The sequence below is a fragment of the Pectinophora gossypiella genome, chromosome 17 (assembly GCF_024362695.1).
Source record: "Pectinophora gossypiella chromosome 17, ilPecGoss1.1, whole genome shotgun sequence".
NCBI lineage: Eukaryota > Metazoa > Arthropoda > Insecta > Lepidoptera > Gelechiidae > Pectinophora > Pectinophora gossypiella.
Genome location: NC_065420.1, coordinates 5,175,474 through 5,195,157, shown reverse-complemented (window position 1 = coordinate 5,195,157; position 19,684 = coordinate 5,175,474). Strand labels below are relative to the sequence as shown.

At 38.5% G+C, this 19,684-nt stretch overlaps 1 protein-coding gene and 1 long non-coding RNA gene across 2 annotated transcripts in view; both read left to right on the top strand.

Annotated features, from left to right (window-relative positions):
* The window catches only part of LOC126374284 (sodium channel protein 60E-like), a 291,877-nt gene that overhangs the window by 180,068 nt on the left and 92,125 nt on the right, over positions 1-19,684 (top strand). The gene's annotated exons all lie outside the window — the stretch shown is intronic.
* On the top strand, positions 13,714-14,138 carry LOC126374533 (uncharacterized). The gene is made up of 2 exons (XR_007567453.1): positions 13,714-13,764; positions 13,842-14,138. It is a non-coding gene; the product is annotated as an uncharacterized LOC126374533 (long non-coding RNA).

The following is a 19,684-nucleotide window of genomic DNA, read 5'->3' as shown; positions in this document are numbered from 1 at the left end:
GGCGTCTTATCACCTCGAACCCAGTCATTCTATCATATATACAGGGTTATAAAATACCCTTTTCCCGGCCTGTACATCAAACGTGTCCTCCCTCCACTAGAGCCTGCTCGAGTGAGGAGAAAGTTCACTTTGCGGAGGCTATTAAGGACCTATTATCAATTGGCGCTATTTCCATATGTCAGCCTTGTGATGGGCAGTTTATCTCGAGCACTTTCTTAGTGCCAAAGCCGAATGGTAAAATGAGATTTATTCTCAATTTAAAAAAGCTCAATAAATTCATCACAACTAGTCATTTCAAAATTGAAGATTTCCGAACAGCTTTAAAATTTATATTCAAAGATTATTACATGGCTAAACTTGATCTCAAAGATGCATATTTTTTGATAAAAATTGATCCAGATTTTAAGAAATATTTACGATTTGAATGGGATCAAAAACTTTATGAGTTTAATGTATTACCTTTCGGCCTGAGCACTGCTCCGTACGTTTTCACAAAAGTAATGAAGCCAGTAGCTAAATTACTTCGCTCTGCCGGTTTTATATCCACGGTGTAACTAGACGATTGGTTTTTAGTAGCCGATTCTTAAAAAAAATTGTCTTGAAAATGTTCAACAGACGAGGTCACTTTTAACTTCTCTCGGTCTTATAATCAATGAGAAAAAAAAGTGTTTCTATACCCAGCAAAACTTGTTTATTTCTCGGTTACAACATCAATTCAGAAGAGCTCCACGTTAGTTTGCCATCCGACAAAATATGTCGTATTAAAGCTGAAATAGAAAAATATTTTTCCATAAAACGCGTTAAAGTTAGAGAATTTGCCCGTTTTGTTGGCTTGCTTGTCTCAGCATGCCTAGCCATTGAATATGGCTGGTTATATACGAAACTTTTCGAGCGCATCAAATATTTAAAACTATTGCAAGACGACAACTATGATAGTTATATGGACATTTCTGATTCTATATTACCTGACCTTACATGGTGGCATCGGTCAATTTCAAGTTCAGTAAACAGGATCAAACAAGATAGTTATGACGTGGAGATCTTCTCGGATGCCTCAACTACGGGATGGGGAGCCGCCTGCGGTGACGAGAGGGCTAGCGGTATGTGGAGCGAGCAGGAGCGTGCCATGCACATCAATTATTTGGAAATTCTTGCAGCCTTTTTCGGCTTAAAGATATTTGCACAGAACTTGACCAACTGTCAAATTCTATTACGAATAGACAACACGACCGCTATCTCTTACATCAACCGCATGGGCGGTATACAATACCCCCATTTAACGGAGGTAACTAAAAAACTTTGGCAGTGGTGTGAATGTCGAGACATATATACTTATTTACGCATCATATATTCGATCTGTGGATAACACTGAAGCTGATACCGAGTCTCGGCGCATCCACCCCGATATTGAGTGGGAATTGTCGCCTAACACGTTCCAAAAAGTTATAAATTCATTCGGTGCCCCACAAATCGATTTGTTTGCTACGAGAGTAAACAAAAAGTGCGATGTCTATGTATCCTGGCACCGAGATCCGGATGCTCACGCAATTAATGCATTTACAATTGAGTGGACAAAATTATTTTTTATGCGTTTCCCCCATTTGCAGTCGTACTTAAAGTATTAAGAAAAATCATATCGGATGAAGCTAAAGGTATTCTCGTAGTACCCATGTGGCCTTCCCAGCCATGGTACCCCATTTTTAGAAAGCTAGTGATCTCTGAGATTTTATATTTTCGACCTGAGGAAAACGCAATTTTATCTCCTCATTGCAGCAATCATCGCAACATGCACACCACAGTTACCCTGGCGGCCGCAGTCTTATCCGGTCGGCATGGATAAACAGAAATACACCACTCGCTGCGCTCGACATAATGCTTGCGTCTCTGTCTGACGCTTCCTTCAGACAATATGATGTTTACTTGAGGAAGTGGTATTATTATTGTAAAGAAAACAGTATTGATTTATACGCTGCCCCTATATCCGAAATTGTAATTTTTTTGTCAAAATTATATAATGAAGGAGCTCAGTACGGTACGCTGAATACTTGTCGTTCAGCAATATCATTGATTGTAGGTGATCATGTAGGCGAAGATCAAACTGTGAAACGTTTCTTTAAAGGCATATTTCGTTTATGTCCTCCCATGCCGAAATACGATACAACATGGGACACATCGATCGTGTTGAATTATTTAGAGTCGCTTCCTCCTTGCGAAGATCTATCCTTGGAACAATTGTCAAAAAAGTTAGCCATCCTTCTCGCATTGGTCACCGCGCACAGGGTCCAAACCTTATCAAAAATCAATATAAATAACATTCTAGTTACAGATACTGGCGTAACCATAAAGATTACTGAACTAATAAAGACCTCAAGGATTGGCTTTCAGCAACCTTTGTTGATTCTTCCCTTTTTTGCAGAAAAACCCGAAATATGCCCGGGAAAAACGTTGCTTTGTTTTTTAAATAAAACAGCGCCACTGCGAAGTGCTGTGAATCGCTTGTTTATTAGCGCCAAGCGGCCACACAAGGCCGTCTCTAGCCAGACGCTCAGCCGCTGGATCCGCGACATGCTGGCGGCCAGCGGCGTGGCGGCGGCCTTCAGCGCGCACAGCACGCGGCACGCCGCCGCGTCGCGCGCGCACCGGCTTGGCGTCAGCCTCGATACCATCCGCCGCGCGGCTGGCTGGAGCGGTACTTCTAATACCTTTTTTCGATTTTATAACCGTCCTTTAAATACAAATCTGACGAATCAGGATGACTCGTTTGCTAAAGCAATTATTTGTAATGATTAATTTTATAACATTCGTGTTAAGTACTTAAATAAAACAGTCTTGATTCAAACGGTACAAGTTTATTTTACACTCCTTTTTTTTCTAATATTTCACGATAGTTCTCTAAAGATCTACAAGTGTTTATCTCTCCCTAATCTCGAGTACGAAGCCGAATATAATTAATGATTAAACGAACTTACCTTAAGTGAAGTTCTATCATAATTATATGAAGGCTTCGTACGAAGAGATTAGGGCCCGCCCTTTTTTGTTTTATGGTCAGATAAAACGAACTAAGTACTTAAATCTCATCCCCACCCTGTCATCGCGAAATATTACAGGACTCTAAACTAAATGACGAGCGCAAGATAGTGGACCCGTTAGCTTTGCAAACTACCTCACAAAAAAAAAAAAATATATATATGTGTAGGTTGTAAACAATGAAAATACCCTCAAAATAGTGTGAGAATGACGATCGCTACCGCGGTACTACAAGTGTTTATCTCTCCCTAATCTCTTCGTACGAAGCCTTCATATAATTATGATAGAACTTCACTTAAGGTAAGTTCGTTTAATCATTAATTATGTATGTTTGAGCTGCTATTATTAACAGCCTCCGTGGTCTAGTGGTTAGAGCGTTAGGCTCACGATCTGGAGGTCCGGGTTCGATTCCCGATGGGGACATTGTCGAAATCACTTTGAGAGACTGTCCTTTGTTTGGTAAGGACTTTTCAGGCTTGAATTGAATGAACCTGATTGTCCGAAAAAGTAAGATGATTCCGTGCTTCGGAGGGCACGTTAAGCCGTTGATCCCGGCAATTAGCCGTAAAAACACCTCCACCAACCCGCAGTGGAGCAGCGTGGTGGAGTATGCTCCATACCCCCTCCGGTTGATTGAGGGGAGGCCTGTGCCCAGCAGTGGGACGTATATAGGCTGTTTATGAGCTGCTATTACTTAAAACATACTTACCATCACTTAGGAAAATATGTTGTACTGAGCCCAGAAATTCTGGTCGTGACGTATTATCAGCATCACAATTTAATAATTCCGTGCACCCAGCTCACAAGAAAACTTCCAGAGTGGAACAATTCACAAGGAATTAATTACATAAAGGTCGCGTGTGTTTGTAAAGTACAAGCCTTTGTCCAAACGCCCAAATTCCACTTTGCTTTTGCACGTATTCGAATGTTTACATACCTTTGGAAATGTGGCTTGAAATATAACTAAGTACCTAGTAGGTTTATGTGCTCCTAGTACTCAACCGCTAAACGTTTTAATGAGATATACGTTCGCGCGGCAGATAAGTGTATAAAATATATATACACTAACTCGTAAAGAAGACTAATCTACGCAGCAAACCAACTTTCAATCTTATTTAAATGTACTAACCGCGTTAGCAGTAAAAACTGAACAAGCGGTGAACACGTTGTGTTTAAGTGTTTGACAGCGAAGCAAACTCCAATCGAATTATTTAATAATTACAACCGCTGTCGCCGGTTTAACCCCACTCACTTTTAGCAAGCAAATAAGTACAATAACTCTACTGATTCTCAAATTGCATATTAACTGGAAATGTATATTTAATGTGATAGGCTGCAATTACCAATATCACCAAAGGTATTTTTTTTTTGATAAATAGCCGATCATTCTAACATTTTTAGCTATCCTATGATAAGGTATCTCATTGCATCATTGTCGATATTTGTATTTTTGCCCTGCAGGTTATAACACGCAAAATGACCTTTTAATATACTATCTAACGGCCTCTGTGGTCCAGTGGTTGAGCGTTGGACTCACGATCCGGAGGCCCCGGGTTCGAATCCCGGTGGGGACATATCACAAAAATCACTTTGCGATCCCTAGTTTGGTTAGGACATTACAGGCTGATCACCTGATTGTCCGAAAGTAAGATGATCCGTGCTTCGGAAGGCACGTTAAGCCGTTGGTCCCGGTTACTATTTACTGATGTAAGTGAGTAATCATTACATGAGCCATGTCAGGGGCCTTTGACGGTTTAATAATAACCCTGACACCAGGGTTGATGAGGTTGGTATTCTGCCTCACAACCCACACGATAAGAAGAAGAAGAATATACTATCGCAAAGCTCCGTGCATCGTAAAATTTCCGGACGAGTGCAGTGCAAAGTTGAAATATGAACTATTTGCTCATACCTGTATGGCGCGCGTTTCGCGCTTACTTGGCCCTTCCAACCTCTTTCTTCTATCCCGTGGGTGTGGCTAGTTAGTTCATCTTGCGATGGATGTAACTCTGACTACCCCAATTAGGATACAATCGTGAGTTTAATGTTGTTTTGTTATTTATCTTTAGTCCGATACAGAATAGCTTGGAACTAAGTGTTTGAGCAGTCTAGACTACTCGCTCGTAACCAAATGCAATTTATTCTGTCTCACCTAGCCAGACTGTACATTGTGAAGAAAATTGTATAAGGACTGATATTTTCATCGTGACATAACTAGATTGTAGTGTTGTGATCTCTCCGTTGTCGTATCTACGTATTTTATCAATTTTATAGTAAGTATTGTTAAAGAAACTTACTTTATACCTTTCTCGTTATTTTTATTGGATAATGGCAAAGAATACAGAATTATATACACAAAGGAAATTTAAAAGTAAGTAAGTACTTATGAATCGTGTTCTTATGTACTTACCAATCCTTACTGGGCCCGCGTGGTGGTTTTTGGCCCGATCTCCCCCTATCCATCCATAGGGAGGCCCGTGCCCCAGCAGTGGGGACGTTAATGGGCTGGTGATGAACTTATGATTACTTCATAAAGACAGATTTACATTTTCTATTTTCTGTGTAGGTAACTTATTTATGAATTTTAATCAACAAAAACGTAATAATAAGTCCGACATTTTAACACGTTTTTCTATGACGTCTCAGTGTGCTCTTTCATGCCAAATTCCATAGCAATTTCGTGTTTTGACGTTTAGTAAAAGTGACTGATTTGACTAGTTGGAAACTAGCGTATTTTATTTGATTGCATTTTGCTGACGCTCTCCATAGAGCTACTCAGTGACCAAATATTTGTATCGTAAATCGAATTATGGGTCAGTTGAACAGAGGCGGGAATTTAATAACCTATATAATAATGTCTGGGCAGCTATCAAACGCCTATAAAACCGTATTACAACAAAGCGAACGGCTTTCATGCTTCCCTGCTACCTATATACTCGATGTATTACACACTCAAGTTCATTATTATTGTGTTAGTTTGATCTTGTGTATTCAAAGTTCCTGTATTATGTTCCTTGTAGATATACATACACGTAATTTTAGCAAAACGGCCTCCGTGGTTCAGTGGTTGAGCGTTGTGCTCACAGGTTCGAATGCCGTTGGTAACAAACCACAAAAATCACTTTGTGATCCCTAGTTTAGTTAGGACATTGCAGACTGATCACCAAGGAACGTTAAGCCGTTGGTCCCGGTTATTACTTACTAATATAAGTACGTAGTCGTTACATGAGTCAGGTCAGGGGCCTATGGTAACTCAGTAATAACCCTGACACCAGGGTTCATGGGGTTGGTAATCCACACGATAGAAGAAGTGAAATGTACCTGATACTCGTAATTTTAGAAAAACCAGAAAAAATACATAAAACAAGAAGAATAACCGGGAAAATGCCTGCTGTGGGATGCCACATGCGTCAGCACTTTCGCTGCCTCGCATCTCAGCCGAACGGTGCGGACGGCTGGCGCCGCGGCTGAGTTTGCTGCGGATAGAAAGCGGGACAAATATTCGGCTCTAGTGGGCAACTATTATTTTGTACCGCTTGCGTTTGAGACGTTGGGGGTTGGAGGCTATAGCCTTCATTAGGGAACTGGGGCGTAGGTTAAGAGAGAGGGGGTCTGATATGCGTGCGGGCTCTTTCTTGGTGCAAAGGTTGTCCATCGCCATACAACGTGGTAATGCGGCGAGTGTAATGGGGACCTTTGCGCCTGGAATATCTCGGGGGGGATTATTTGACGATTAGACACGTAAGGTCTTGAATTGTTAATTTATAAGTTAAGATTACATAAATTGTGTTACTTTTATATTATATTTGCAAATAAATAGTAACTACTTATCAGAAGAATAACTAATAATGAAGTTGAATAAAAAAGAAAATACAACTTGAATAATGTCGGCCATTTTTAAATATGCCGCATAATTTGTACCCTTACTATTAAACAGTTTATACATCAGGAACATTCAGGCAGTCACTTTTGTAAAAAGCCGGACCTGTCAAATCTTCAGGTTAGGTAAGCGGACCCTGTGACAAACGGGATAATGCTAGGGAGACCATGATGACATTGGGAACATTACCAGGAAGAGCATATCACTGATTGTAATGTCCCATCAATAGCCAAGTGAACTACTTACTAGAAAGATCAGGATACGCTAGTAACTTTGTCAAAAGCAAGCTCTAAGTTTAGTATCCAAAACACAGATCATATAAAGTAATTCACTATGTAGTTTAGATACGTTTGGCAATTTGTAGCGAGATATCATACATTTATTTACTTGACTCACACGTATGCGTTTCTGTATCTCTCTCTATTTAAGAGCTGCGCTCTTGTCGGTGGAGTAATCGCCATTCCTCTCTTCTTCCCGCCAAAACCTTCACCTCCCGATACGACACGACCTGCACCTTCTCTTTTATTTGTTTCATAAATGTTTTGTTGTTTTGTTGTCTTTTGTTTGTTTCTGTATAACAAGATTAAATTGGTATATATGCGTTCCAATGAGAGACTTTCCTGGCAACGATCCCCAAATACAATACACAGGATGTTAATGACAACGTAATGAAAACTTTGAGGTATGATTGAGGCTATAAAGCTAAGTTGATTGATATCAAGTGGTTTTTCAGTCGCAAAACTATGGAACGGAAAATAATTAAAAACTCCCTAACATTTTCATGAATTTTCCGACTTGATGTCTACTCTGTCTGAATCATCTCCTTCGATATCCGTTACGGTAACACTAACACCAATACATACAAGTATGTAGGGGTGTTAGTGATACCGTAGTTGTTTTTTTTTACTAGCTGCTAGCAGCCGCTGCTACTTCTAGCAGCTAGTAAAAAAACGACACAAAGTCATAGAAATAACACATTTACACGTTTGTACATGTGTTATACTACCTACTTATAGTTTTAGTAATATAGACTATGGTACGCCTTTTTACAGAAATCTAAGTTTATCTAACTATACAGGGTGTTAGTGACATCGTAACGAAAACTTTCGAGGGATGATTCAGACCATGATTCTGAGTTGATATCAAGTGGAATTTTCCGTCGCAAAAGTATGGATAGGAAAATAATTAAAAAAAAAACAAAAAAAAATTCATGAATTTTTTGACAGGAAATTCCACTTGATATCAACTTGGAATCATGATCTGAATCATCCCCCTCAATATTCGTTACGGTGTCACTAACACCCATACCTACTTGTATGGCTACCGTATGTACTTGTACGGGGTGTAAGTGACATCGTAACGAATACTGAGAGGGATGATTCAGCTGATTATTCTGAGTTAATATCAAGTGGAATTTTCCATCGCAAAAGTATAGAATTGAAAATAATTTAAAAAAACTAAAAAAAATACATGATTTATGCGACGGAAAAATCCATTTGATATCGACTCAGAATCATGGTCTGAATCATCCCTCAAAGTTTTCGTTACGATGTCACTAACACCCTGTATACGAACGAATTTCCATTTGCTTCAATATTCACATTTGTCTTGCTTCCTCCACATTTGTTAATCATTTACTCGCGCGTGCTCTAATTACCTAACCCATTTGCTCCAATTTGGTAGCTCAGTTATAAACTTTTAGGGATACCAGCTGACTCATTAATAATATCACTGCCTGTAAACATAATAATTTATATAAGTACCTGTTGTAGTATTACATGCTCGTCTTGGCTGGGGCACTACCGTGCCCCCAGATATATAAAACTTTTCAATAAATAAATAAATAAATAAAATAAATACATAAATAATTATAGAGGAAGACCGAGAAGGACTTACGATGACCAAATTGGAGATGTCCTTAGAAAAGGTTCAATACGATCTACTCTAAACCGGCGTGCGTGTATGAAACGATTGATGAATGTGGAGGAAGCAAGAGAAGTGTGTCAGGATCGAAGCAAATGGAATTCTATAGTCTCTGCTTACCCCGGTGGGAAATAGGCGTGAGTTTATGTATGTATGTATGTATCTTTGTATAATAAGGTTTGGTCTTGAGAGAGGGTGGGGGGAGACCCATACCTAACTTTACACTACATACATACATAAACTCACGTCTATTACCCACCGGGGTAAGCAGAGACTATGGAATTTCATTTACTTCGATCCTGACACACTTCTGTTGCTTCCTCCACATTCACCATTCGTTTCATACACGCACGCCCGTTCAGAGTAGACCGTACTAAACCTTTTCTAAGGAAATTTCCAATTTGGTCAATGTACGTCCTAGGTCTTACTACGCTGACAAAATATCAAAACATCCATAAAACTTTTTATTCAATTCCGGTTTCTTTTTAGTACATTTTCCTTCCGGTATTTTGGCAATTTGTAAACATTAAAATCTCATAAATGTACGGTAACGTGCAATATACCGGTTTTATGTGAGGACGTATGAGAGTTGGTACAAAGGATAATTAGGGCTGCCACTGGTGGTATTAGTAATCTTGAGAGAATACATGATAGATTGAGAGAGATATCTGTGTGTACTTACATAATTTGGATAATATCCTAGAGTAGAGATAAATTATGAAATGCCAATTACTTACTAAATAAATACACGTCTAAAACCAATGAAAAGCTTTTATTTTATTTTATATTTATGTTATTTTCCAATATTAATCAATAAAATACAAATTCAATAGTAATTTCTTGTTTAGACGTTTTCTAAAAAGCAACTGACTAAGTACTTAGAACTATGTTACGGTAGTAGTATCCTGTAGGCATTAGGGTGAGTACCTACAAATATTAATGTTTGAAACTTGTGAAGCTACTTACATAAATTGGTAGAACATTAATGTAGTATCAGCTATAACTGGTTTGCACCTGTTATAAGAGCCGTTGACTGGTTGGTAAGTGTACCTACTTATTGTAAGGAAAACGAATTTGGAGCGCTGGCAACACTGACTGGAGGTCACGGGGTTTACCATCAAACGTCACTTTCAATTTTACTTTTGCTTTGGCGCTAAACGGATGATATTTATTACGTGTACTTGGTAAAATATAATTTTATTGCGTTGAATCGGTGAAAACATGAAAGTAAGCTAATATAAGCCTTTTTCTACGGATTGTGAGTTTCATCTGGTGTCAGGATTATTAGTCTATCAGGATTATTTCGTATGGGTTGTCTGATCGTTGAGCAACCTCAGCAGTCCTCGGGGATTAAAAAGGCCACATCAAAGCAATTCATCTAACAAAGCAATATTGCAATTCAAAAGTCTTAGTTTTCGGACAGTCAGGCAATGTCTTGACCAAACCAGAGACTGTATCACAAAGTGATTTTTTGTCAGACATGTTCTTTCGGGAATCGAACGCACGACCCAAGTTAACGCTCACTGAACCACGCAAGCCGTCAGAGTTGTAAATGAGCCAAAGTACTAAACGATTTCCAGACGTTTTCAGAGTTCCGCACCAAAATGATAAAAATACCCATATAGTGCGACTGTCTACCTGTCCGTCGGTTAAAATATATTTTAATCTCCATAACGATATTAGCTCAAAAAGCTGGCAACCCTCGCCATAATACCCACCTGAGGCCACAAAATTTAAACTAGCGCTCGCCGGTTTATTTATTATGCTAGAGAAAGTAACTAAAAAGGTCTGCCCATTTTTCCGTGGCCATTCCTGCCCAGAATTCGCAAATAACCTTGCAGAATCACACTCTGCGTCGCATTTTGTTACAGGCGTTATTGCCATTATGTGTGCATTTTTTGTTTTGGACAAGTAAGAAAGGTGGGCTTGGAAAGCATCAGGGGGTCTTTAAAGGCCACATTTACGCAATATTGCAATTTGATATTTGCACAATATCAAAGTAAGTGTGTAAGTCTGGGGCCAAGAGCAAACCCATCAAAGGTAAATAAAAAATGATAAAAAATGTCATAATTATACTTAGCAGGTCTGTAGATACCTTTTAAGATTAATTGCTATAAAGTGCTTTTTTGTGACTTGTAGATTTGCAGTAGTTTTAGGCGGAAGAGACGTTCGTTATGTAAAAAATTACGATTCAAAGTGTAACTATGTTACTTAATATATTTTTTAATTTGAATTTGCCGCGAATTTAATTCATTATTGGACCGGACAAATAGGGAACACTGAGGGCTCTCACCCGGTACAAAATAAGGAATCAGGCCTGAGGATGTTCAGTTCAGCAAACACATGTCGCTCATTTCTCAAGAAATTATGTCAATTTATTCTCATAATGAGGCATTTTCTTTTAGATGGCGCTGAACTTAGTAGGTTGCTGCACGGAACGGAACGCTTCATTATTTGTGATTTTCTTTTTGAAATCATAAAACGAAACGTACATGTCACAATGGTTACGAGTATATCTTTTGAAAATAAGTAAACTGAAACAAATAACGAAGAAAGACAACAGAATCTTATCAGAGTGTCCCTGACACCAGGGTTGGTGAGGTTGGTAATTCACCTCATAACCCACACAATAGAAGAGGAGATCAGAATGTCCCGAGAGAATGAGAATAAGAAGAGAAGTCTTTATCTCATCTCATAGATTTGTGCAAAAAGTTGGAATTATTTATTTCCTAAAGATTAAAGTTTTTTTTTATCCTTAGCGATGGCCTAGTAACGTAGTTGCTTAAGCGCCACCTACCGAGTTCTTGCGAACTATTTTTTTAATTCTTATAAAGAATAATCTCCCATTGATATCACCGCTGAGATTTTCCCTGCTCGTCTGCGTGAAGCGGTGGAGTCATTTACACAATTATACCAGGTATTACGCGAATCCGGGCCCTTACACATTTAACTGTAAATTATACCCGCAGGAACAATACGGACATCCTAATTGTTGCTACAAAAACGAACTCATTTAACAAATTACTCATATTTCAAGTTAGTTTACTATTGTAATTAAGTTTGAAAACAGTGTGATAAGAGAAAGATCAGGGGGGTTAAAATGGCCACATCAAAGCAATTCATCTAAGAAAGAAATATTGCAATTTGACATTTGCGCATATAAAAGTAAGTGCGCGATGCAAACAAATGTCAAATAGCAATATTGCTTTCTTATTTTCGCGTTTTATTGGTGATTTGTTGGTTTCTTCTCGGATTTTTTAAATTATCTCTTTATTATCGACTTGTACCAGGTTTAACTAATCCTAGTATAATCTTAAAATACATAACATAACATAAACAGCCTATATACGTCCTACTGCGGGGCACAGGCCTCCCCTCAATCAACCGGAGGGGTATGGAGCATACTCCACCACGCCGCTCCAATGCGGGTTGGTGGAGGTGTTTTTACGGCTCATAGCCGGGACCAACGGCTAAAAATCTTGAAATAAGGATGGAATTTTTATTTGTAAGGCCGTAAGAATTTATGTTTGGACCAAAAATAAGTGATATCACGTGGTTCGTGGTTGACTTTACTCTTAACGTATAAAACATTGCACTGGCTGCTTTTTGTTAAATTATTTCAATTAATTTTCTAATAGAGTTTATATTTTATTTTCATTGTTCATTTGATTGTGCATGCTGTGACTTACGTGTAATTGAGCAAGCTCTTTTCATTGTTTGTAGCTTTGCATGTGCAGAGTGTAGCTCGTAAGTTGTCCATAATAAATATACATAAACTGCCTATATACGTCCCACTACTGGGCACAGGCCTCCCCTCAATCAACCGTAGAGGGTATAAATATAATAAATATAATAAAAATAAAAAGAAGAAAAAGACTCGTTTATTGTGAAACTGTGTAAAATGTATTTTACATAATTTTGCAATAAATGATTCTTTCTTTTTTTTTCTTTTCTTTTTTTCTTTTTGTTTCTTTTTTTTGAAATTGTGTAAAATACATTTTACACAGTTTTGTAATATGATTATTTTTCTTCTTATTCCAAGATTTGTTGCCGATCAACGGTACTAAGCTCGCCCCCTATTACTACTACACACAATAAACAATTCAATGTCAATTTGACTTAAGAATAGCTGGCGAGGTGTAGGTGTACATACTTTACACCTCTGCCTACCCCTTCGAGGATACAGGCGTGGTACTATGTTAGACAAGTGTATTAAGACGATTTGACTCATGCAACATCTATATGCCTACTAAATTAAGTAAATAGGAGCCAATACCGAAGTGTTTTGGTGGTTCTCAATTGTAACCCTGATACCAGGGTGATGAGATCGGTCGATGATCTCACAACCAACACGAGAAGAGAACAATATAGTCTCTGTGTGTCAATTTAGTGAGACGTAATTTGCAACTATAACTGCAACTATTATTTATCTATAACTGTACCTAAATTTATGCACAATAGAAAAAAATATCTTTATCTGCTTACATTAATAACAAAAGTATTTAAGTAAATTTTACCTTCTTACACTCACTTTGTAATTAGTAAAGTTCGTCCGAGGTCTATTCATCGTCCACCTGCGAATATGAAAAAGTAAAAAAAAACTACGTTCATTTAACGCAAGAACTAAGGCTCTGTGCAGGGCAAGAGCGCAAGCGACAGCGGAGGCGAAATTTTTCGTTTATTTTCAAAAATGTTTGTTATGACAGTTTCAACTATCGTGTTGTTAACTCGTGTCACAATCTCGTTGGTACTGTGGGCGCTTTACTTGCGTAAGACACAAGTTTGCGCGCTCTCCCTTTCTTCTTAACAGCTTCATCATCATCAATTTAAGAGCCACGCTCTTGTCGGTGTAGCATTTTCCATTCCAGTCTATCAAAGAAGAAGAAGAGGCCTTCTTCAATAGCAAGTATTACCATTCATTGCATGTTATGTTGGTAAGAATCATGCCTTTAACTAGCTACATTTGTTTTGATTCTTATGATTGAGTCGCTAAAAATATTTTAATTTTCAGGTTTGTGATGGAGATATGTGCATTACATTTGTGATGCATCCAATGGGAGTGTTAGTGCTAGACTGCTAGCCAAGATAACCATATTTGGAACAACAGCACTTTGAGAAGGGAAAAGGAACATCTCCTTAATTTAAATATGTTTAAGTTCATTAAGTGGACTTGTGTGGTCCTTGAAATGTAAATTACAAAGTCAGTGTGGTGTAATCAAAAGTGGCAGATTTGTTATTCAATAATACAACATCTAAACAAACCTTTCTTTATTGGCATCAAATAAACTATTTTCATTACGCAGATTTATTTATTTTGTGTTATTACATAATTTGTTTCATTGCACCCCTCTCATTAACCAACCTATCTCTCAAGTAGATACATTTTTCTAATCTTGTGTCCATTGTGCTTAATAAAGTAGTTTATCCATCTATCTTTAACTTGTAATAAATAAATCCATTTATTTTGTATAAATACAAGCTTGCGGGGCCTTATGGGGACTAGACTATTTGTAATGTGTAATAGTATAATCAAAAAAGCCCTGCGGGTGGATCAAAGAAATGTAATCAATTAGAACATACTACAAATATAATATTGTTCCCAATTCTTACTATAATATGGAAATATAAGTTAATTGCATCCAACATCTTCATCAATACACCTATACAAATCTTTTTATTAGATAGTAGTTGGCAAGGAGTGGGTGTATAAATATACTATACACCTCTGCCTACCCCTTCGGGAATAGAAGCGTGATGCTATATTATTTTTGTTTCAAAATAGTTCTTGGTAAAATGATATCTAGTTGCTTTGTCTTTATTGTTACCCCTAGACAAACTCACTTAAATAACATGACCAAACTTAAGTATTTAAATTAAATATAGGAGTGGGTGTATACATATTATACTATACACCTCTGCCTACCCCTTCGGGAATAGAAGCGTGATGCTATATTATTTATGTTTCAAAATAGTTCTTGGAAAAATGATATCTAGTTGCTTTGTCTTTAATGTACTTTAATGTTACCCCTAGACAAACTCACTTAAATAACATGACCAAACTTAAGTATTTTAATTAAATACAACTTCACTTAAATAACATAAATGGAGTACTTATACTTTAGCTTAAATATTTACATACAAGTTTATTGAATACATATGTTTTTACTTAAGTATTTTAACTTGGCGGATTATACCAGCTGATACGATTGCTTGAATCGTACACCGCTTCTCGCAATTGCTCTACTATGTGTAAAATTGCATCGTCGGAAAAATAACTGTATAACTTTTTAACATTTATTGAAGATTTGACGAAACGCAAAAAAAAGCGTAGATCTTCCATGATACTTATTTTCTGGGGCAAATTTTGGCGACTTCTTCACTGGAAAGCGTGAAAAACTTCATAGTGAAGAAGTACCGAGGTTTTTCTTGCAGCTACTTTTCTTCAACTATACAGGTTGTGAGAAGCTGCAGTAGTTTTAGGCGGATGAGACGTTCGACAAAAAATATATTTACCCTATAAAAATGTACTACTCAAAGTGTTATTATGTACGTATGATAATGATCTGACTACCTTTGCCAAGTCATCGACAGTGACAGTAATAAAAATGTATGGGACTGACGTAAGGTGTCATGTATTGACATGTCCCATACATTGTCATCACTGTTACTGTCGATTGTCAAAGTCGTCTGCAACTTGGCTAAGGCGCCTGATATTTTAAAGTCGATGATCTATTGTCAACAAGTGGCTACAAGGTGTTAATTAGGTAAAATAAATATCCTTGACAGCCTCCGTGGTCTAGTGGTTAAAGCGTTAGGCTCACGATTTGGAGGTCCGTGTTCGATTCCCGATGGTGACATTGTCGAAATCACTTTCTGAGACTGTCAAATCAAATCAAATCAAATCTCAAATATTTTTTTATTTACTTACTTTTATACTGTCCTTTGTTTGGTAAGGAATTTTCAGGCTTGAATCACCCGATTGTCCAAAAAAGTATGATTCCGTGCTTCGGAGGGCACGTTAAGCCGTTGGTCCCGGCTATTAGCCATAAAAACACCTCCACCAACCCGCATTGGAGCAGCGTGGTGGAGTATGCTCCATACCTCTTCCGGTTGATTGAGGGGAGGCCTGTGCCCAGCAGTGGGACCTATATAGGCTGTTTATGTATGTTATGTAAATATCCTTGTATGTTTTTTGAACAAAAATATTTCAAAAACTCTTTTTTACGGTTCCATGCCTCAAAAGGAAAACAGGAACCCTTATTCTCCCTGGAACCTATAATTGTCTGTCCGTCTGTCCATATGTCAAGACGTCTTTTCTCTCGTTTATAATCACAAAATCGCTACCGCTTTCGCCACGCATCTGTTTGTGACCTAAGAGGTGGACGGTGCGAAAATTAATTAAAATGGATTAAATTAACGTCGAAAAAGTACGAAAAGTCATGTAAGCTCGTCGTGTTTTTATTTCACCTCGCTTTTTGCATTTCTATTCATGGTTTATTCAATAAAGTTTTATTGTACTCTGAACTACGGTGAGGTGTTTTCTGCGCTCCACTACTGGTCCACAATGAACAATATTCGTTTAAAGACAATGACATCTGCACACCCTACACACACACCCTTTCACACCCACACTTGGTTAGGAGTCAAGATGGTGGGTGGAAAAAGCCCGTTACAGAATGGTAGCCACAGAAAGAGAAAAGGTCATATCAGAAGCCCGGTGGTCGGATGACATTGTTGCAACGGTGGTAAAGTTCTGGATAACCTCATCCAGATCGCAGGACCGGAATCTTTTCCGGTTCGAAATGGAAGAGGCCTACACCCAACAGTGGGATGATGCGAGCTGATTGGTGATGATGATGGTTATGATATATTTACAAAAAAATCACGCTCCTGATTCCTAATGGGGTGGTTAGAGCGAGTCCTTTCTAAAAATGATAAATCTATTTTGGTATAACCTGTCACCGCGCACTAAGTAATCCTCTTATTCACTTATGGCTCTGCCCACCCCGATAGAATACATAACATACTATATAAACAGCCTTTATATGCCCCACTGCAGGGCACAGGCCTCCCCTCTATCAACCGGAGGGGGTATGGAACATATTCCACCACGCTGCCTCACTACGGATTGGTGGTTTTAAAAAGAATAACATAGGATTATATTATTCACTAACTATATGCAGTAACATTTAACATTTTACCCACTTGGTCCCTGAAGTGTACTGCCACGGCCCAAGTTGACGCAGCGTGTCGCATTCAGACAAGTGGTGCAATTACCAAAATGTCTCTATGAGATGAATTTACTTTTCCGTGTTACTTTTGCTTATGGCTCTTTCCGGTCAAGTATTTAATGCCATTTGCGGCAAATTTACAATTAGCAATAACATAACATAAGGTCACGATTATTCAAATTCAAATTTCAAATTCAAATTCAAAAATATCTTTATTCAGTAGGTAACATAGTTACACTTTGAATCGTCAATTTTTACATAACGAACGTCTCATCCGCCTAAAACTACTGCAGCTTGTATAGCCGATATATCGATCGAAGATGAAGTCAATACCAACACCTCACCGCGAGCTTTCTGTTAGAACGAATTTATTGCATTCACATTATTTTCACATTATTACGACCAACATATAGAAGTAGGATAAGGAGAGCCGACCCTGTATAAGCGGGACAAGGCTTAGGAAGAGAGAGATTATATTCACATTAAGCACTTAGCCTAGGTTCAATTTTATTGCAAATTGTAAGCATGTTTTGATGAACAAACGTTGGCGTCCAATTTCAAAATTCGAATAAGTATATAAATTAAACTGAATAAAAAATAAAAACAATGGTCCGCGCGTTGCCTTCACGATTTAAGTCTAAACTATAAGGTAAACCCAGCTCAAACGCTGGTGGGGAGCGGAGAGTTGCCGTTCTATCATCATCATCAGCCCATTAGCGTCCCCACTGCTGAGGCACGGGCCTTCCCTATGGATGGATAGGGAGATCGGGCCTTAAACCATCATGCGGGCCCAGTGCGGATTGATGGTTATTAACGACTGCTAATGCAGCCGGGGTCAACGGCTTAATGTGCCTTCCGAAGCACGGAGGAGCTCGAGATGAAAACTTTTTTTTGTAGTCATCCATCCAAAGACCGGCCTTTGCAAAAGTTGCTTAACTTCAACAATCGCAAACCGAGCGCATTAACCGCTGCACCACCGAGCTTTTCTATACAAATAGTTAATACTATTATATTTTATGAATTAAATCACATAAAAAAAAAGTACAAGTTGAGGCTACAATTGGCATTCAAGTAAATCTGCTTAGCCTCTAACGACTATTGCGTCCCTAGTAAGTCGACACGACGCCGCATCATTGAGACTTAGTTAATTAAGTACAAGTACTACAATTTGTTCCTACTGTTATAGAGACAACTAGTTTACATGTAGATTGCTCTGTTTAGGTCAGGACTTTGTTAGGTAACTGATTTTAGCATGTTAATGAGAGACTTTTCAGGAAACATACATAACATTAACTGCCTATATACGTCCCACTGCTGGGCACAGGCCTCCCCTGAATCAACCGGACGGGGAATGGAGCATACTCCACCACGCTGCTCCACTGCGGGTTGGTGGAGGTGTTTTTACGGCTAATAGCCGGGACCAACGGCTTAACGTGCCCTCCGAAGCACGGAATCATCTTACTTTTTCGGACAATCAGGTGATTCAAGCCTGAAAAGTCCTTACCAAACAAAGGACAGTCTCACAAAGTGATTTCGACAATGTCCCCGTCGGGAATCGAACCCGGACCTCCAGATCGTGAGCCTAACGCTCAAACCACTAGACCACGGAGGCTGTTTCAGGAAACATTTCTTATAAATGATACAGATGGCTCTGTAAAGATTTTTCTTCATTTAACGTTCTAATTTCACGAATAACAGACATAATGCATCTTATATCTTTGTTTATGGGTATAAATGATGACCCTTTATATCTTCCACCCATTATTATTCTGATCAAAACAAAGAGAAGTAATATAGGTAGTAAAATAATTCGATACAAAATGTGATCCAAATATCAAGCACCAATGGTTTTATAATATATAAGCTTCTCCCATTACATAAAAAAGTGTTTATAGAGTGTTTGTGTGTGTGTGTGTTTAAGTGTAAAAAGTATTTGTTGTGTTTTGTGTGTGTGTGTGTTTTTGATTTTTGAATAATTATGTACTTACCGAACAAAAGGGAAAATATATAAAACGGCAGTACCACCAGCCATGACATATGGAGCTAAATGCTGGACCATCAAGAAAGCACACGAACAAAAACTCCACACAAACGAGGTGAAAATGCTCAGATAGGCGGGAGGAGTGACTCGACCGGATAGAGTGCGAAACGAATATGTCAGGGGTTCGTTTAGGGTGTGGGGTGGAAAATGTGAAAGAAAGCCGGTTGCGGTGGTACGGCCATATCCTGAGACGCGAAGACGACCACTCCGTCAAGAAGGCCTGAACCATACCTGATCGACCGCGAGGAAGAGGCCGACCGCCTTCTACCTGGTGGTCAAATATGCAGAAAGAGATTCAATTGGAAAATCTGAGTACAGAGTCAAGCCAGAACAGAGCTCTCTGGCGCAGACGTGTAAGGAGACCCGACCCCAGCTAAACTGGGAACAGGAATGGACAAAGAAGACAAAGAAGAGATGTACCCGAGTAATGAGAAAACAGGTACTTATCATGTTAAATCTCGACAGCTGCATCTATATTATTTTTGGGGATCGTACTCTGAAAAGTCCATCATTGTAAAAAAGGTCGAGTGAAAATCACTTATCATAATATAGTACACGATGATGCGACTCACAGTTACACCT